The sequence below is a fragment of the Felis catus genome, chromosome B4, assembly GCF_018350175.1.
Source record: "Felis catus isolate Fca126 chromosome B4, F.catus_Fca126_mat1.0, whole genome shotgun sequence".
NCBI classification, from domain to species: domain Eukaryota; kingdom Metazoa; phylum Chordata; class Mammalia; order Carnivora; family Felidae; genus Felis; species Felis catus.
The window spans coordinates 108495483-108513189 of NC_058374.1; the positions used below are offsets into that span (position 1 = coordinate 108495483).

Sequence of the window (17707 nt, forward strand, 5' to 3'; positions counted from 1 at the left end):
TTTTATACTATCAATTTTACCATTATCGTGTTGTCAAGAGTACCACTCTTTTTACATTCATCATCTGATTCATCTAATAATTATGAAGCAAATCTTTCTGTTTACATTTTTCTCCTTGTCATTATCAGAAAATGAAATGAAAATGAAAAACTGAATATTCAGCTGTGTTCAATGAAAGGTTAAATCCCCTGCAAAGATAGTGTCTTTAGATTTCATTTTTACATACTTGAAAGATCATGCAACACTGCACAGCACAATAACAAGAGATTTAATGCACAGTATAGTGACTAGAGACACAATGTGGTATTAAAATCATCAAACATGTTAAGAAACCAGGTTTTAATTATTCCCATCAGAACAAAGAAATGATCATTACATGATATGATGGAGGTGTTATTACTATAATGACAATTATGTTACAATATATAAAGCTAGCAAATATACATGCTTATAGTTACACAGTATTATACATCAAATATATTTCAATAAAAATAAAAGTATACCAGAAAAAAAAAGGTTAACAATGCCTTTTGATGAGGAATAGTTTTTTTAATGTTGGTGAAGTTGAATTTATCATTTTTTTTATTGTAGTGCTTTTTTGTGTTCTAACAAACTATCACCTAATTCACATCATACACATATTTTCCCGTTTTCTTGTAGGAGCTTTATAATTTTTGCTTTTAGGTTTAAGTCTACAAATGATCTCAAATGAATTTTTGCTTATGATGTGGGGAAGAGGATGAGGTTCCTTTTTTGTCCTATAGACTTCATTAGTTGCTGAAGTACCACTTGTAGAAAGACTATATTTGGTGCCTTTGCTGAAAATCAATTTGATATATGTGTGGTTATATATATTGGTATATTAATGTATTTGTTTATCTTTTTAAAAATTTTTTATGTTTATTTATTCATTTTGCGATAGACTGAGGGAGCAAGGTAGGGGGGCAGAGAGAGAGGGAGAAGGAGAATCCCAGGCAGGCTCTGCACTGTTAGTATGGAGCCCAAAGTGGGACTCGGAGTCATTAAACGAGAGATCATGACCTGAGCTGAAACCAAGAGTCAGATACTTAACCTGCTGAGCCACCCAATTGCCCATCTATTTTTCTATCTTAATGACAATACTACATTATCCTAATTGGAACCTCATTATTATGTCTTGAAATAACATAAGGTGAGTCCTTTATGTCACTCTTCTTTTCCAAGATGTTTCTGGCTATTTCAGGTCCCTTGTATTTCTATGGAAATTTTATCATAATTGTCTATTTTGACAGAAAAAAAAAACTAGTTAGAATTTATTAGGACCTAATGGGTCTGCAAATAAATAATCTTATAATCAATACAAACTTCTACAAAAAGAAAGATGCATAGGATTTAAGAATTTGTTGGATGTACAGCTAACTTATTGGGATCTAGAAATATACAACTGATATTTTATTATTGACACCTTGAGTCATGTGACCTTCTTAAACAGTCATTGCATCTGTAAGCAAAGGCAGTTTTAATGCTTATTTTTGAATCTATAAGCTATTACAATTTGTTGTTGCTGCTGCTGCCTTATTTATTTACTGGCAACAGCCTCCAGTATATTAAATAGAAGCAATGAAGTAGTGACAGTAAATTTGTTCTGATATTATAGGGATGCATGTTATCTCACTGAGGATGTTTCCCTCTATCCCTAAATTGTTGATATTTTTTACCATGAATAAATATTGGATTTTGCCAAATACTGCTCATCTGTTAAGTTGATCATATGGAAGTTTTTGTCTCCATTATTCTTTCAATATGATGGATTATACTGATTGATTAGAATTTAAACCAAATATAACCAAATACACACACACACACACACACACACACACACGTGTGTGTGTGTGTAATTCCCTTTCTAATCATTATCCTCTTTGTTGACTTCTGCTATCAGAGTGCTTGTTTCAAGAAGTCTCCAGTCTATGGCTAATTTTACCCCATGGCTAAGGCAATACTCTTCTGAGTACTCTATCTGATGCTCAATGTATTAATTTTTTTCTACTCTAGATGAAGAAAACATGATTATTTCTGCCTTTGCATTCCAGAAACCATTCCAATTGTTTTTTTTTTTTTTCAGTGATTCCTTACCAGTGTTGGATAGTGTTCTCACACACATGCAGTAGGTGCTCAGCTACAGACATAAGGAAAACCCTTTGTAGATTTCTCAATCTCTCTCTCTCTCTCTCTCTCTCTCTCTCTCTCCACAATTGTAGTCTCCATGCAGCTTTCTCCTCTCTGGTACTCTGCCTAGAAATCGTAGCCATTTCAGAATCTCAAAATTCTCAACTACATCTCGTCACCTCAGGGAGACCACCTGTCTCATTGGGTTCTCTCCCCTGGTACTATAGCCTAGAAACTGAACAGTAAGCTGTGACGATCACCCCAATTGTTTCCTTTGTATCATGAATCATACCTTTTTCTGCTTATTGTTCATGTGTATAAATTTGTTTCACACATTTAGTCTGGTTTTTCAGTTGTTTAAGGAGAGAAGGTAAATCTGCTGCCTATTTCTGCATCGTGGTCGGAAACATCTTGCTGGTTATACAATTCCTTGCCTGTGCTTTCTTCCCTTTTTCTTGAGAAATATTATTACATTATTGTCTTGCTTTTAATGTTACTTGGGACATCTAACGCCACCTGTTTTTCTTTCCATTATAAATGATTTGGCAAATGTAAAATGAGTTGGTTGTGTTGCCTACAGTTGTTAAATATTTTTTTTTTATATTTAAGATGGAATCAGGTATGTCTTGAAGTTAACCATTCTTGAATAGCTTGAGGAAACTTTGACAAAAGGCAACACTGCACAGAACGATATCAGTATATCAATATATCTAATTTATTTAATACATTTAATTGTACATCTATTTTTTAAACACATGGAGAGAATATGGTGGAGGAATAGTTGTAAATGCTATATATTCTGACAGTACAAAAAATTAACCAACTAAAAACGTGGGGTAAAGAGAGGAAGGGGAAGTAGAATAAGCTCATCGATATCTACACTGTGTAGATAACAGGTGTGAGTCAAAGACTATGATTTAAAACAGACAAAACAAGTATCAGAAGCTAAACTAAGGAAATGGGACTAACAGCATAATTAAAGGTATTAATAAAAGATAACCACAACAGAAAAATTTAAAAACTCCAAATAGCAAGTACCAAAAGAAATTAAAGAAAAATATATAAAAAATCTACCACATGGAGAAATATACTAAATATTCCATCATACAGAGAGGAAGTATACCATAAGACAACAGAGTTGAGACCAAACACATCAGTAGTATCAATAAATGCAAATGGGCTTAGCTCATTATTTATTTATTTATTTATTTATTTATTTATTTATTAGTTTTTAAAGTTTATTTGAGAAAGAGAGAGAGAGCATGAGCAGGGGAGGGGCAGAGACAGAGGGAGAGAGAGAAAATCCCAAGCAGGCTCTGCACTGTCAGTGTGGAGCCCAATGTGGGGCTTGAACCCACAAACCATGAGAACATGACCTGAGCCGAAGCCAAGAGTAGGATGCTTAACTAACTGAGCCACCCTGGGGCCCTAATTCATTTTTTAAAAGAAAAAGATTTTCAAACTGTTTTGCATGTGTGGATGCACACACATGCACAAATACACACAAACCTGAACTTTAAATTGTATAAAAGAAACATATTTAAAACAGTTATTCAAGAAGGCTACTGATCAAGGGATGAACAAAGTATTTTAAGCAAGTTTAAATAATGAGAGCACAGTTTGACACCCTGTTATACAATGTGAGTGAATATAGGCCATAAAAGCATAAAACTACTATATTTGAGCCACGTTGTGATGCTAGATGACACAATTCTCTACAAAACATGAGCAAATAACACAATGAGCAACTTCGTAAATCTGAAACAAGAGAAGATTCTTAAGTCAAAACGCCTAATGTGAGGAGCCCATAAACACTCACAGAACAAGACAGGTCAAGAGGCCAAAAACTGTCAAGCATGAGAGCAGACGTTTGTATAAATCAAGAACTCTCAGAAACATAAGCATATGTATATAGATCCACAAACACAGTGAGAGATAGCAATATTCTTCTCTCAGAATCTGACGGTTTAAATAGTCAAAAAAATAGCAAAGACAGAGACTCTAAATAATCCAACGTTATCTCTTAATATTTAAATTTTGTGTGCGTGTTTTGGCCAACAAAGTATATATGGTATGTAGGGATTTTAAAGAATGTTTCCTGTCTGACCATAAATCAATGTAATACCAAATAATGCAACAAAGGAGGAGAAAGCATCTATGAAAGAGATGCTGCTGATGGCTTGGGTGGAAATGTGATGGCGGGAAGTAGAGAGATTTAAAAGCAAGGTAACTCCCAGATATCATAATAGCATTACTGGGTAGCCATTTTTAAGCCACAGATGCTCAACAACAGCATTAGTCTCTCAGGGTCCCAGTGTGAAAAAAAAGGATGTTGGTACAAGTAACTAATAAAACTGAGTATCTGTTGAAAATCACTAACTTGAACATGGCAAACCCAAGCTCACCATCGTTTACAAACTGAAAGTATTAAAAGAAAGTAAAGGGGCACCAGGGTGGCTCAGTCGGTTAAGTGTCCAACTTTGGCTCAGGTCATGATATTCTGGTTCATAGGTTTGAGCCCCACATTGGGGTCTGTGCTGACAGCTGAGTCTGGAACCTGCTTCGGATTCTATGTATGTGTGTGTGTGTGTGTGTGTGTGTGTGTGTGTCTGCCCTTCCTCTGCTCTTGCTCTGCCTCTCTCTCTCTCAAACAAACAAAAAACAAAACAAAACAAAAACAACAAAAAAACAAAAAAACAAAACACCATTAAGAAAATAAAAACTTGGTTTTCAAATTATTACACAGGTGAGCACATCCTGATAACATAGACTACACTAGCATGCTCCTGCTTAAAAACATCAGTCACACAAATGAAGACAGGTTATTTGAGCCGTATTTTGGTTCCATGTTCAAACAATGTTTTATTTGTGAGAAATTTTCCACATAGTCTTGGAATAATTTTAGAGAGGTAGAAAGTGTTTTTCAGAGGTCATGGTTGATTATTACAGATTAGGTTCATTTAGAAAAATGATAACTCCTATTATCATGGTTTGAGTGAATTATTTTTTCAGAATGATATATCATCATCTTTATATACCCTAAATGTCACAAGAGATTTATTTGCCGACAACATATGTTACAATATACTTTCTCTCTTGCATGTGTAATGGGACACGTTTAGTAGTTTGACTGCAAATGTTTCAAAACCAGCTTCTTTGTCAGAAATCTATAATACAACACTGTTAATTGTGAATATAGTTATGGAAATAGGGATATATAAAATCCCTCCTCCCCTTCTCCAAATGCAAGCAAAGTTGGCACATCTGGTTCAATAAGATTTCATTTTTTTTTATTTAAGGCAGAATCACAGCCTCTTTGGAAGACCCAGTGCTGAATGTTCACATATATGAAACTACTTCAAAGACTTAACTATTTAAGAATCATTTTGATGTGACACTATACCAAATAATTCATTTTTAATGGAAATAAATTATTTTCACTCTTTCCTTTCATAAAGATTTTTATACATGAATATGTGGATAAATATATCACATATAAATTGTATATTATATATTCATGTATTTATATATAATTTTGAAATTATATAGTGTAGCATATATTCGTATACACTGATATACACATAATTATACATAAATAGAGCAATATTCACCAGCAATGTAACTAATAAATCAGTGAGAAGGTACTATTTTTTTTCACTATTTAATACTAATCCTATCTGAATTCTTAACTTTACAAACCATTCCCAAAGAGGATATAAGACATTATTAGTAATCTTTCCCTACTATAATATTGTTCTTTCCCACCGTTCTGTCCAATCTTCTTTTCTTTACAACCTTTGGCATTACGTAACCTCTCTTACAACCACTTTTGGAGCAAAATTCAAACTTTAGATCATCAGCTAGGATTTCTACCTGAGTCTATTTCCAATTTTTGAATAATGATTTCCTGCTGATCACACAAACACAATGAATCTAAAACTACAGGATGATTTTCCATTCTAGCTTGCTCGTCCCTGTAGTCTCATTTTTCATAGGGCTAGATTTCTAATCACCTACTCAAATCACCTCAAAAGTTTTTTGCCTCTGCTCTCCCAAACTCAGAAATATTCCAAGTTCAGTCTTGAGCCTTCAATCTCTCACCTGCCACAATTTCTCCCTGCCATTCTCACAGCCATTATCAAAGTTCAGGTTAATACTTCCTTTAACTTTGGCAACAGAAATTGCTTATGCTAATGGTTTTTCCTACCGGCATGCCATTCATCATTTGTTTATTAATTATCAGCCACTAAACAGGAAGCAGGCCCTAGTTTTGCAAGTTTGGCTCCTCAGCTCCAAGTGAGAAGACCTAAGGTAGATGTCAGGATGCGTTTCCAGGTTGGGGGGCTTTCAAAAGATGACTGATGGGTGAGGTTAGGAGGAAAAACTAACAACAGGGCTCGGGTGTGCCGCAGGGCAGAAATCAAGAAAGCGGCCTGCAAATGATCTCAGTCATCTTAATGATAAAACAATGTGCTGAGGTAAACTGTGTGTGTAAGTAAAAGGACTGTGCTGCCCTCCCACTCTGCCCCCACCTCCCCTCCGTCTCCCTTCCCCTACACCCTCTCCCCTCCGCCCTGCACAGATCTCAAAGAGTAGGTCCATTCGGATCCCAACATCCCTGCCATCCTGGACCCCAAGTTTTATGTAGTGAAAAGTGTTTAGATGCCATTTTAGCCAGTCTGTTTCAGTTCTACTCTTCGCAAAAATGGGGGAAGGGGAACCTAATGGCTCTTAAAAAGTATTTTGTTTGATTTTCAAGTTCTGGAATTAGCTGCACTTTTATTTGTATTTTCATTTCCCAAGAAAGGATACTTGGAAGACAGCCAAGGAACCCTGGGCAGGTAGAGGAGACAGAGAATCTGAACAATTCTTTTGGATCAAAACTACAATCTCTTCATCCTGTGCCCTATTTCCCCTCCCTACTCCTGAGGTAAAATAACCAAAGCTTGTTGTGTTTTGGAATAATGAAAGTAGTTTTATATTAAACGGAAACTACTTTTCCTACAGGAAATAAAAAAATAGCTTGCATCTACTATGGTGGGAGTCCCATTGCTTTGGGTACTCTCTCCCGTTTCTGCCTCCCTACAAGCTGTGTGTTCTGCAGTCAGCAGAGAATCCATTGCAGGCCAACACCACCTTTCTTGACTATATGAAAGATATCTCCTCTTTGAGGACACTGAAGTTTATACAGGTTGTGACTTGGTCCCAAATCACCTAACTGGAAGAAACACATTGCAAAGTTGCAACCACAGTGAAACTTAGATTGCTTGAGACAGGAGCCTTAGCAATTGCTGCAGTAACTGGAGGAAGAAATATAAAACTTAAGCAGCTTCATGCAGATCATTTCAAGATGGCACCTCAGTGATCTGAGCTGCCAACTCCTGATGGCCTCCCTCTGACCTTTAGTGCAGTTAAAGTACTTTCTCAATGTTTTGCTTGTATACAGTTAAAATGCAAAGAAAGTAATCATAATTAAACACTACTGTTCCACTAGCTTTGAAGTTCTACAAGACTGACCTTCTCTGGATTTTGTGCACATCACAGTGTGTGTGGTTGTAGGGAGACAACTCCACAGAAATGGCCTACATCCTTTCTCAGAGATGCAGCCCTGAAACGGCTGTAACTACATTGAGTGCAAGTGGAAGGATTGACAATCTTCCAGACAGTCCAGAAAACAATGGCTAAAAAAACTGGATTTTCTTACAAGTTAGGCAGATGAAAAACAAAAACACAACAAAGCAAGGATCAAGCAAAATTGAATAATAACCCCTTCTTGAATGGGGTCCAGAATCTTTGATGAGCTGCAATCTGTGAATCAACTCAAATAGGACAACACCTTTTTAGACACAAATGTTCATACAGTGTATTGGAACTCTCCATTCTACCAATCTGGTGCTAACAAAGTTTTGTCACAGGGTTGAAGTCTCGTATCACCCAGCAATTTTAAAACTAGGATGATTTTTTTAATATCCTGGTTGAAACACAGGAAGATGGCTTGGCATTGCCAAGACTTCAACTTGCTTTGACCTCAGGTTGTGGCTAGACCCCAAGCTATGGAAACTAAAATTGTGGGCAAATGGGATAGTTCCAGCAGTAATATGAAATTTCCCTATACCAACATCAGCACCCCCGTGCCTAATGACAGCTCCTAGGGAAATGCAACAGATCTTCAAGAAAGCTTTGTTGGACCCTCCTTTAGAATCCAACATTGAGCAGAATCAGGCTTGTATTAGAGGTAAGATTAAATGACATAGAAGTGAAAAGCAATCTGCATGTTAGTTTTGAAATCCCTACCATGGTGAGAGAAATTTCAGGATTGAACTGTTTACAAGCACAAAATGCCAAGAGGTGTGCCAAACTACTTTTTATTTCTCAAAGGCTTAACAATAAGTTGTTTTATCTGTGGGCATGATTTCCTACGTAATTCCTTTCCTCCTTAAGCTTGGTATTTTCTGTGTATCAGTTTAAGAAAAGTAGTGTTGTCCACATTTTACTCTTCATGGATTTGCTCTCTTTTGTTACAAATTCCCACTTGGAATTTAATTTTAGGTCACCAAAAAGTTCCCTTCTGGCTGCAGATTTCCCTGAATCCCATTTTCAGTCAAAAATTGTTTTTCACTTTTTTGAACTCTTACCATTCTATCTATACATCTCTTAATTTACTTAAAACTTTCTGCTTCTGGATACTGTTTTTAGATGTCTTATTTCCCTTTGGATTCTGAGATTTTTATGTATAGATTTTTTTGTAAAAGCTTCTTATCATATCATGTTAGTACTTACAGAAGTGTTTTTTTTTGTTGTTGTTGTTATTGTTGTTTTGTTTTAAGAGAGCAAACAACTGCTATTGTGTGTGTGTGTGTGTGCGCGCGCGCGCGCGCGCGCGCGCGCACGCGCATGGGAGTCGTGTTGTAGAAATCCTAAACTTGGAGCTATGGGAAAGCTACTGGCCCGTGAATATTTGTATTTCTTTCCCACACCACTCTTAAACCTTGTCTAAGATCTCCCCTGCCATGACCCAGGCCTATAATGTAGATTGTAGGGTTTTTGTTTGCAAAAAATGCAAAACTTAACTTTATCCATTATCAAAGTACCGTAGACTCTTTTTTGTTTGTTTTATAATTTAAGGGAAAAGTGAGGATAATGCCAGTTGTTTGTGTTAGCATTTAGTGGGTTGAAATATTTTATAACTGAGATAAATCAAAATCTATTACAATATTTAAGAAATGCAGCAGAAAAAGAATTAATGTTGACACTGTGAACATTTAGAAGACCACTAGAAAAACAGTAATTAGCTTGTGCCTGGAGAGCCTGAGACAGATGTAATCTGATCTAATATCAGAATTCAGATATGGTGCACAGTTTTAATGGCCATATAATTTTGGGACTGATATTATTTGGATCTGTGGGCCATCTGCTTATCTTTACTACATCATACATATGGATATATAGAGAGATAAAGATTATGTCATTATAACAAAATAAATATTATTTATTTCAAATCATTGCTCATGGACACAGATAAAGTATTAGGTGCAGAAACACTTCATTATTTTTCTTCTTGGGAAGACACTGTGGAAATTTGTGTGCTAGTTTTCATCAACTCAGGAAAAATTGTCATTTATTAAAGAATTGATGCTGATGTGAAGTGACAAGTGAATTATTACACCACAGAGCTGTTTGCTTCAAGTGCATATGCTTGTGCATGTTATCACGAATTCTTCATGTTTCTAGAATGTTACTTGGACTATATACAACAAGCCACAAAATGTTAATGAGTGCGGTTCTCTCTACAGCTCTTTAGGGTAAAACCACACTTCCCCAGTGCAAATTATTCCATGACTGTAGAAGAGACTGAAAAAAAAAAAAAAAAAGGAAGCCAAGGGGCACCTGAGTGGCTCAGTTGGTTAAGCATCTGAGTTTTGGTTTCAGCTCAGGTCATGTTCTCACAGTTTGTGAGTTCAGGCACTGCATGGGGCTCTGTGCTATGTGGAGCCTGCTTGGGATTCTCTGTCTCCCTGTCTCTACCCCTCCCCCACTTGCACTTGCTCTCTCTCTCTCTCTCTCTCTCTCTCTCTCAAAATAAACATTGTTAAAAGAAAAGAAAACAAACCAAACAAACAAGGGAACTCATATCCCTACCCATCTAAATGAATGTGGCTACATTAATCTACTCCAAAGCACTAAGCTTTAATTTAAATTTTATTTGATAGTCTATTTTTAAATCAACAAAATGAAAAAGTAAAATTATATTCTCCAAATCATATGGGCTTGTATCCAGCACTTAACCCCACATCAGGGAAAATCACAAAGTGAGTCTTGCCATCAACTGTTCATCTGTCTGACATGTGACACTATATGTATCTGACTTGCTTGGCTTGCCTTTTTTAATGCTTGCCCAATTTGCTTTTCTACTTTGTGGAAGGCAGCACACACCCTCAGGGCAGTATTCGATACTTTCTGATGAAAAAAAAGAATGTTGCTGACATAGCAAAAGCTTCAGGAAGTCACAAAAACGGAAAAGGTTTTATAAAACATGATTACCATTCCATTTTTTACAAAATGCTCAGATATTGATGGAACAAAGGTAATTGTATTTTAATTCAAGGTTGTTGTTTTTTTTTTTACAGTCCCAAGTTGTGTGGTTCACTTGTAACCGTAGGTGGTAGCAAAGTGGAAAATTATAGAGGCTAGATTATTCCTTAGGGTTCACAGTGATAACCAGAAAGATTATTTTCTGGTTTACTTGAAGCAGATAGAAACACAGATATAAAATGTATGGCATTGACAAGCAGGTTTCCTGTCACGGACTATTAAAATGGTAAAACTTGAGATGAGGATTGGGAAGAAAGCATAGTTAGTTTTTTCAACACGGAAGCTAAGACAAGAAATGTTCTTTATTTACCAACTTCTCTTTTAGAATATCATTCTCTTACAGATCTCGAGTTTCCTTCCATTGAGCTAAAAAGGGCTAGCTGGTGTGGAATCAATAATAGCCAACATTGAGTACTTTAAAGTACTTGCGGGGTGCCTGGGTGGCTCAGTCGGTTAGGTGTCTGACTTCGTCTCAGGTCATGTTCTCAGGGTTTGTGGTTCGAGCCCCGCATCAGGCTCCATGCTGACAGCTCAGAGCTTGGAGCCTGCTTCAGATTCTGTGTCTCCCTCTCTCTGGCCCTCCCCTGCTCACGCTCTGTCTCACTCTCTCTCTCAAAAATAAACATTAGTATGTGTGCTGCTGAAACGAGCACAAAAATAAATAACCATTAAAAAAAATTAAAGTACTTGCTAAGTACTTTAGCAAGAATATAGGAGTTAGTGCTTAGGCAGATCATGATTATGAAAGCTGTTTTGAGTTGTGGTAGGGAAGAAAAGATGATGATGATGATAACCGACTCAGAGGGCTGTAAAATTTTGTTAAGTCTTCCACAAAACTCATGGGGTAGATAAGAACATATTTTGTGATTATTCTCACATTACAAATAAAAAACCTAAAAATCGATGGATTAAGTGATGTGGCCAGGGACCATATATAGCAAGGTGTGATACATAGGTGTGATAAAGGACGGGTCTTTCTGATTCTCTGACTTTTTATGCATTCCAGTCTACTCAGTTTATCAGAAAGCTCTACAAATGAGGTGCTTCTTGGGGAGCCTGGCTGGCTCAGTTGGTAGAACATGTGATTCTTGATCTCGGGTTTGCAAATTGGAGCCCCACGTTGCACGTAGAGATTACTTAAACATAAAATCTTAAAAAAAAAATCTTAACCCTTTGATCATGACCTGAGCCAAAGTCAGATGCTTAACTGACTGAGCCACCCAGGTGCCCCAGGACTATAGCTTTTCCTTAGTTCTGATTCTGAATTTAAGAAACCAATAGGACTTAGGTATCCTCGTGTTGATTTTGAATCTGAGCAGTGAAACAGGACTTTGTATTAAATACTACAAAGCTTTTGCTATTTCATACCTTTGAATTTTCTGGAATCAAGAAATATGTTAATAAAACTACACCCAATGCTCAAGTAGAATATACGATTCATTGTAGCCACTTAAAGCAGTAACTGAATTTTTCCATTCACAAACTGTGTATGCTTACGGATGGCCATAACATTTACATTGTTTGGTGTTTACAAGCATATTTGCCAGCAAATTTTGGCTTTTGGAGAGGTAGAGTTGAGTTGGGTAACTTACAGATTACTTCTGTGTCAACAGTCTTGAAAAATGAAATTTTTTCTCTATCTTTAAAACTCTTCCTGAATGAAAATGTCCATTGTAATTTGTCAATAAATCACCTCCACATATTCCGTTTTATCTAAGACCTATAAATGTTCTTGTATATTTACTATTCTAAAATACATCTAAAATTTTCACTTTGTAAAAATGCATGTAGAAAAAAGATTAAAGAGCTACAATGACATATTAATATTGGTTGTAGGTGTTTCATACAAGTATGAGTGGTTGTTACTTCTTTATATTCCTATTTCCTAGTTTTCTGTAATAAACATAGAGCACATTTAAAACAACATATTTGTTTTAAAAAGCACCTCAAATTCGACATATAAAATTTTTAAAAAATTTTTAAAGTTTATTCACACTTGAGAGACAAGAGACAGAGCATGAGAGGGGGAAGGGCAGAGAGAGAGGGAGACACAAAATTCAAAGCAGATTCCAGGCCTCAGCTGTCAGCACAGAGCCCCAGACGGGGCTCAAACTCACACACCATGAGATCATGACCTGAGCCAAAGTTGGATAATTAACTGACTGAGCCACCCAAGTGCTGCTATGTATAATATATATTTAAAGTTATGCAAAAAAAAGTGAAGCAAAAATATGAGAAGGTATTATTTAGTTCTAAAGGTAAAAAATGTTTTCTGAGCTGAAGAATATTTAAATTCTTCTTTCTCTTTTTATGTTTTGTACAAGTGCTCATATATTAATTTTATGGAATATAGTTTTCTTTTCTATAAACACTCTTCTAACTGTACTTCAATATCTAAATGGACAACTTAGGCCATAAAATTCTAATTCATAGAGCTAGATTAATAGAAAATTTCAAGTTGACTAGCAGTGCTAATTCAGATACAGGAAAACAAATATCATCAACTATCCTACAGCCTGCTCTTGGTGAAATTGAAGCAGTCATTTCTGTAGTTAAATGTTCAAATGGAAAGCTGCAATGTCTGTGGCCTAGGGATACTGACAGCAATGGTATAATTGACATTTTTTTAATGGATTTTAAAGTCTCAATTCTGTTCCTTCACTTTGTTATCAGAAATCTTAAAAAAATTCTAATATATCAGTTTAATTTTTTTCAATTCCTAGACTCACAAGGTTATAATTAAATCTAGTAATATTAACAGTTGTATAACAATATTAGTTCATTTGGGTTACCCTCAAATGGAAACAGAATCAAAACTTTGCCTTTTCCCTATGGTTACTGATTTCTTAAAACAGTCAAGAGGTTTTTAAAAGAAATAAGTAAATTTAAATCTAGATTCATTACCAGTTCCTTAAATATAATTTTATACCAACCTTTCAGTCTCTCCTCCTTTTCATTCTCCCATGGTAGGAATTACTTTATTGATTAGGAAGCTATGGCCTGAGTGCATAATGAAAATCTGTAATGAAAAACTCATTTGAGAAAGAAATTAATAATTTCAACAGTGAAATCCAATTTTCCTATGTTCATTCTTGTAATTTATTTTGCATTATTTCCCACATGTACTCCAAACATCACTGACTCATGGCATTGTGCAGATAATCGATTAAAATGAAAGAATTACATAAAATATGTTTCTTCAAGGCTAGCCTCTGCTCTTTTATATTAAAATAGTTATATTTCTATATTCAATAGCTAAAATGTTATTAGAGAATTAGATACTTTTGCAAATACATTTATTGAATAATATTTATATATGTTGTTTTAGGTATTCTATAATTTATTGAGGAAAATAGACGATCAACTATGAGCAAACACTAAAAAATCTACATTTTAGGGAAATGTATTATATGATAGGCACCGTGCTATAGGACTTTCTACATTCACTGTCTATTTTCTTCCTGCAAGAACTTCAATAGGCAGAGACTATAATATCCATTTTTTAATCAAGAAAAAAGAGGCTTTAGGGAATGTTTAGCAAACTTGTCCAGGGTTGCATACTGGTTGAGATTCAAACCAAATGGCCATACTGACCCATAGTAGTGAAAGTATCATGATAAATTAGGAGAAATACTGCTTATAGTATCATAGATATGTCTGTAGTTGTGATAGCATGTATATGTCCTTAACTCTCATGGTTTTGCTAATATAAAATAAAAACTAATGCTACAATAAACAAAGTGTCTAAGTCCTGTTCATAACGAGTGAGAAAGAGAAACTATATTGCATTCATTTTCTTTAAATACACAATAATGAAAGAATGTATAAAAAATAGAAGCAGTAAACCACCATACCCCAAAGTTCCTACTAGAAATAACCAGTTCCTTCCATAACTTAATTTCCCAGGGCCTTTTCTACACATACACAGACATAGCACACACAGCTCTACTTAAAATAGCACAAATACACTGAACCATATTATGTGTACTGCTTTGTGTCTTTTTGTTTCTTAACATACGTTAGAAATCTTTTCTCATCAGTACAAATAGGGTTCTTTATTTTTTAAAATTATTGAACTGTAGGTCTAGTTGAAACACTTACTTATTGGGCCCTCTCCTAATAAATATATCTGTAAGTCATTTCCAAATATTCCTTATTACAAAAGATTCAACAGTGATATAACAAAATTCTTGTAACATACCATTGTGCATAATTTTTGATATAATCCTATAAGTGAAATTGCTGGGTCAAAGGGTAGCTACATTTATGATACATACTGCCAACTCTCTTTAACCTTGTAATATATCCCTGTATATTAAATGTAACACTGTTAGAACTGGTTCTGTGTTTCTTGTCGGCATTTCAAATAGATCTTCCCGCCTCCCAATAAATTTAAGCAGATTTGAGAGATTGCTGTTGACAGCTTAGTTAAATAAGCTTTCTTAGCTCTTCCAATTTGTGTGTTTATAATTCTTCCAGAGCCAGAGACATTACTAAAAGGGGTCCTTTCCAATTAAAGTAACAACAATGCATTTATGTATGGTGCCATTTACTGAATAGGAGGTGATCTCCACAGAAAATACTCATGTTTCAATCTGCATTGAATTTGGTTTCTTAAAATCATTATTAACCAGTTCTAAGTATATGACAAATAAATATGTCCATCTTCTTAAAAATAGTAATAAAACAGAGCTATAATAAACCATTATTAGGAAACCCTCAGGAAATGAAGAATTTTTAACTTTGAAACTACCACACCTCGTAAGCAAACTGAACAGCAACATAACAGACAGTGAAAGAGGCTGCAAAAGGCATTTCTATAGATATTTTTCTGACTATTGGCTCTTCCAATAACCAAGCATTAAAAGACTTTTCCTGTCTTCCATGTATCCTCAAATACAATGGCTAGTGACTAACTTAAAATATCCTGGCAAGAAGCATTATTTAAAGATAATTAGACATTTGTGTATTTCTTAATAATTTTATTATGAAAATTATACTTTAAAAATCACTAGTTTCTCATTTGTACTCCATTGGCTACTCTAATATTTAATTAATTACTTAGATCACATCATATAGTATAATATACTCTATTTCTTGTCAAGAATTTTTGGATGTTTTTATATGAACTTCATATAATGAAAAACATTAATTGAGAACACAGGTCGTTACAAACTGCACATTTTAACTGCTTTCTATTGGTTAAGAATGCTAGCCCAGTAATAAAATATTCTTGTCAATGGGAAATTATCCATTTCAGTGATTAGACAAAAACTTGAAATTTATGTGAATACATGTAACACTGAAACTATAACAATATTTTATAATTCATAAAACAGTTTAGAATCTTTCAGATGCTCCAAAGCCATCAGTATAGCTCTTACTATAATTTTCCAGAGAATTTACCAATGATAAAATTTACTTCACTTTGCTAAGCTCATCTCTGAAATAGCAATTTTAGACTTTAATGTGCATATTCATCTTTTCCTAGAAAAATAATTGTATATGTGCAGTAATATTTCATCAACATAAAATATATATAGTTAGTAACGGTCGGTAATCAGTACAACTTTTGATATTACATATTCTCCATTGACCTGAGATATTTAGGTTTTCCAGTCTTTAAAAGCAAGGATATCTAGTTCAGAAAATATCAAACACATGCCGTTAAAAATGCTCCATCAACTGTTGTCTCTAAAGAATATCTTACATTCTTCAGATCCCTCTGTCACACTCCTCTGCAGTATTTTCTTAAAACAAATAACCATGTCATTCTCAAGCATGAGACATTTCATAATTCCATTTGCTGGTGGTACAAAGTTCAAATTCTTTTGCATGTCATTAAAAACTCCTGTCACCTTCTTTTGCCTTAGTAGTTGACAGTATTCCGCCTCTAACATCATGGTTTTTTTTTAAGTTTATTTTATTTTGAGAAAGAGAGAGAGAGAGACTCCTAGGCAGGCTTTATGCTATCAGCACGGAGCCTGATGTAGAGGCTGGATCTCACCACTGTGAGATCATGACCTGAACTGAAATCAAGAGTTGGACGCTCAACCCACTGAGCCACCCAGGCACCCTCTTAACACCGTGTTCTATGTCTGCTCAAATGGTCCATGCTTCACACCCAGTAGCTCAAATTATGCTCCTTCTTTTAATTTTTTTTAATATTTATTTTTGAGAGAGAGACAGAGACAGAGTGTGTGGGGGAGATGGGGAGAGATAGAGGGAGACACAGAATCTGAAGCAGGCTCCAGGCTGTGAGCTGTCAGTACTGAGCCCGACATGGGGCTTGAACTCACAAACCATGAGATCGTGATCTGAGCTGAAGTAGGACACTTAACCGAGATACCCAGGCACCCCTATGCTTCTTTTTGAAGCATTGACTGCTTTCCCCCTAATAAACTATGGGCTCATTGGAGGCAAAGTATTTACTTAGGAAAATATATACCTCAGAGATGTTCCCCAACATTTTGAGTGGATTTTTTAATTGATGAATTTATCATTCGAGAACACAGATAAAAGCATCTCTTCAATTAAAATCTAAGAAACCTTTAGTGGAACTTCAAAGAAAGTGTTTCTAATTATAACACAGTATTTTACTAATTTGATTGCTATGTTGTATGCAAAAGTGTGGGTAGGAGTTTGATCCTGAGGGGAGATTCTAGGGATTGGGAGGAGGATTATTACATTAAAACAAAAAGCTTTAGTGAAGGAAATAAGAGGGAAAAATGTCATATTATAGCTAAGATATGACCCAAGATCTCTCATTACACACCCTAATTTATCTATATATTAACTCTACATGTAATTATTGCAAACTTTTACCAGTGTAATTTTGATCATTCAAACTGGAATACCAAGGCACTGTGTTTTCAATTTTCTAATTATTGTCTGCAGCATTAAACATGGTAATAGTCATCTGATTGGCACTTTAAAAGACTGAACTAATTAAAGACAAGAAGTAGTA

General features: G+C 35.1%; 1 protein-coding gene across 14 annotated transcripts in view; it reads right to left on the reverse strand.

The window, feature by feature from the left end:
* The window catches only part of MGAT4C (MGAT4 family member C), a 724438-nt gene that overhangs the window by 15695 nt on the left and 691036 nt on the right, over window positions 1-17707 (reverse strand). For 8 of the 14 annotated variants that reach the window (XM_045062135.1, XM_019835308.3, XM_045062127.1 and 5 more), the window contains one exon: window positions 13674-13759. The exons of 3 other annotated variants lie outside the window; for them this stretch is intronic. The gene's annotated coding sequence lies outside the window, so the exon portion shown is untranslated. Of the gene's footprint in view, window positions 1-13673; window positions 13773-17707 lie in introns of those variants that run through there. 3 more of the 14 variants (XM_045062130.1, XM_045062132.1, XM_023257287.2) reach the window with 2 other exon arrangements.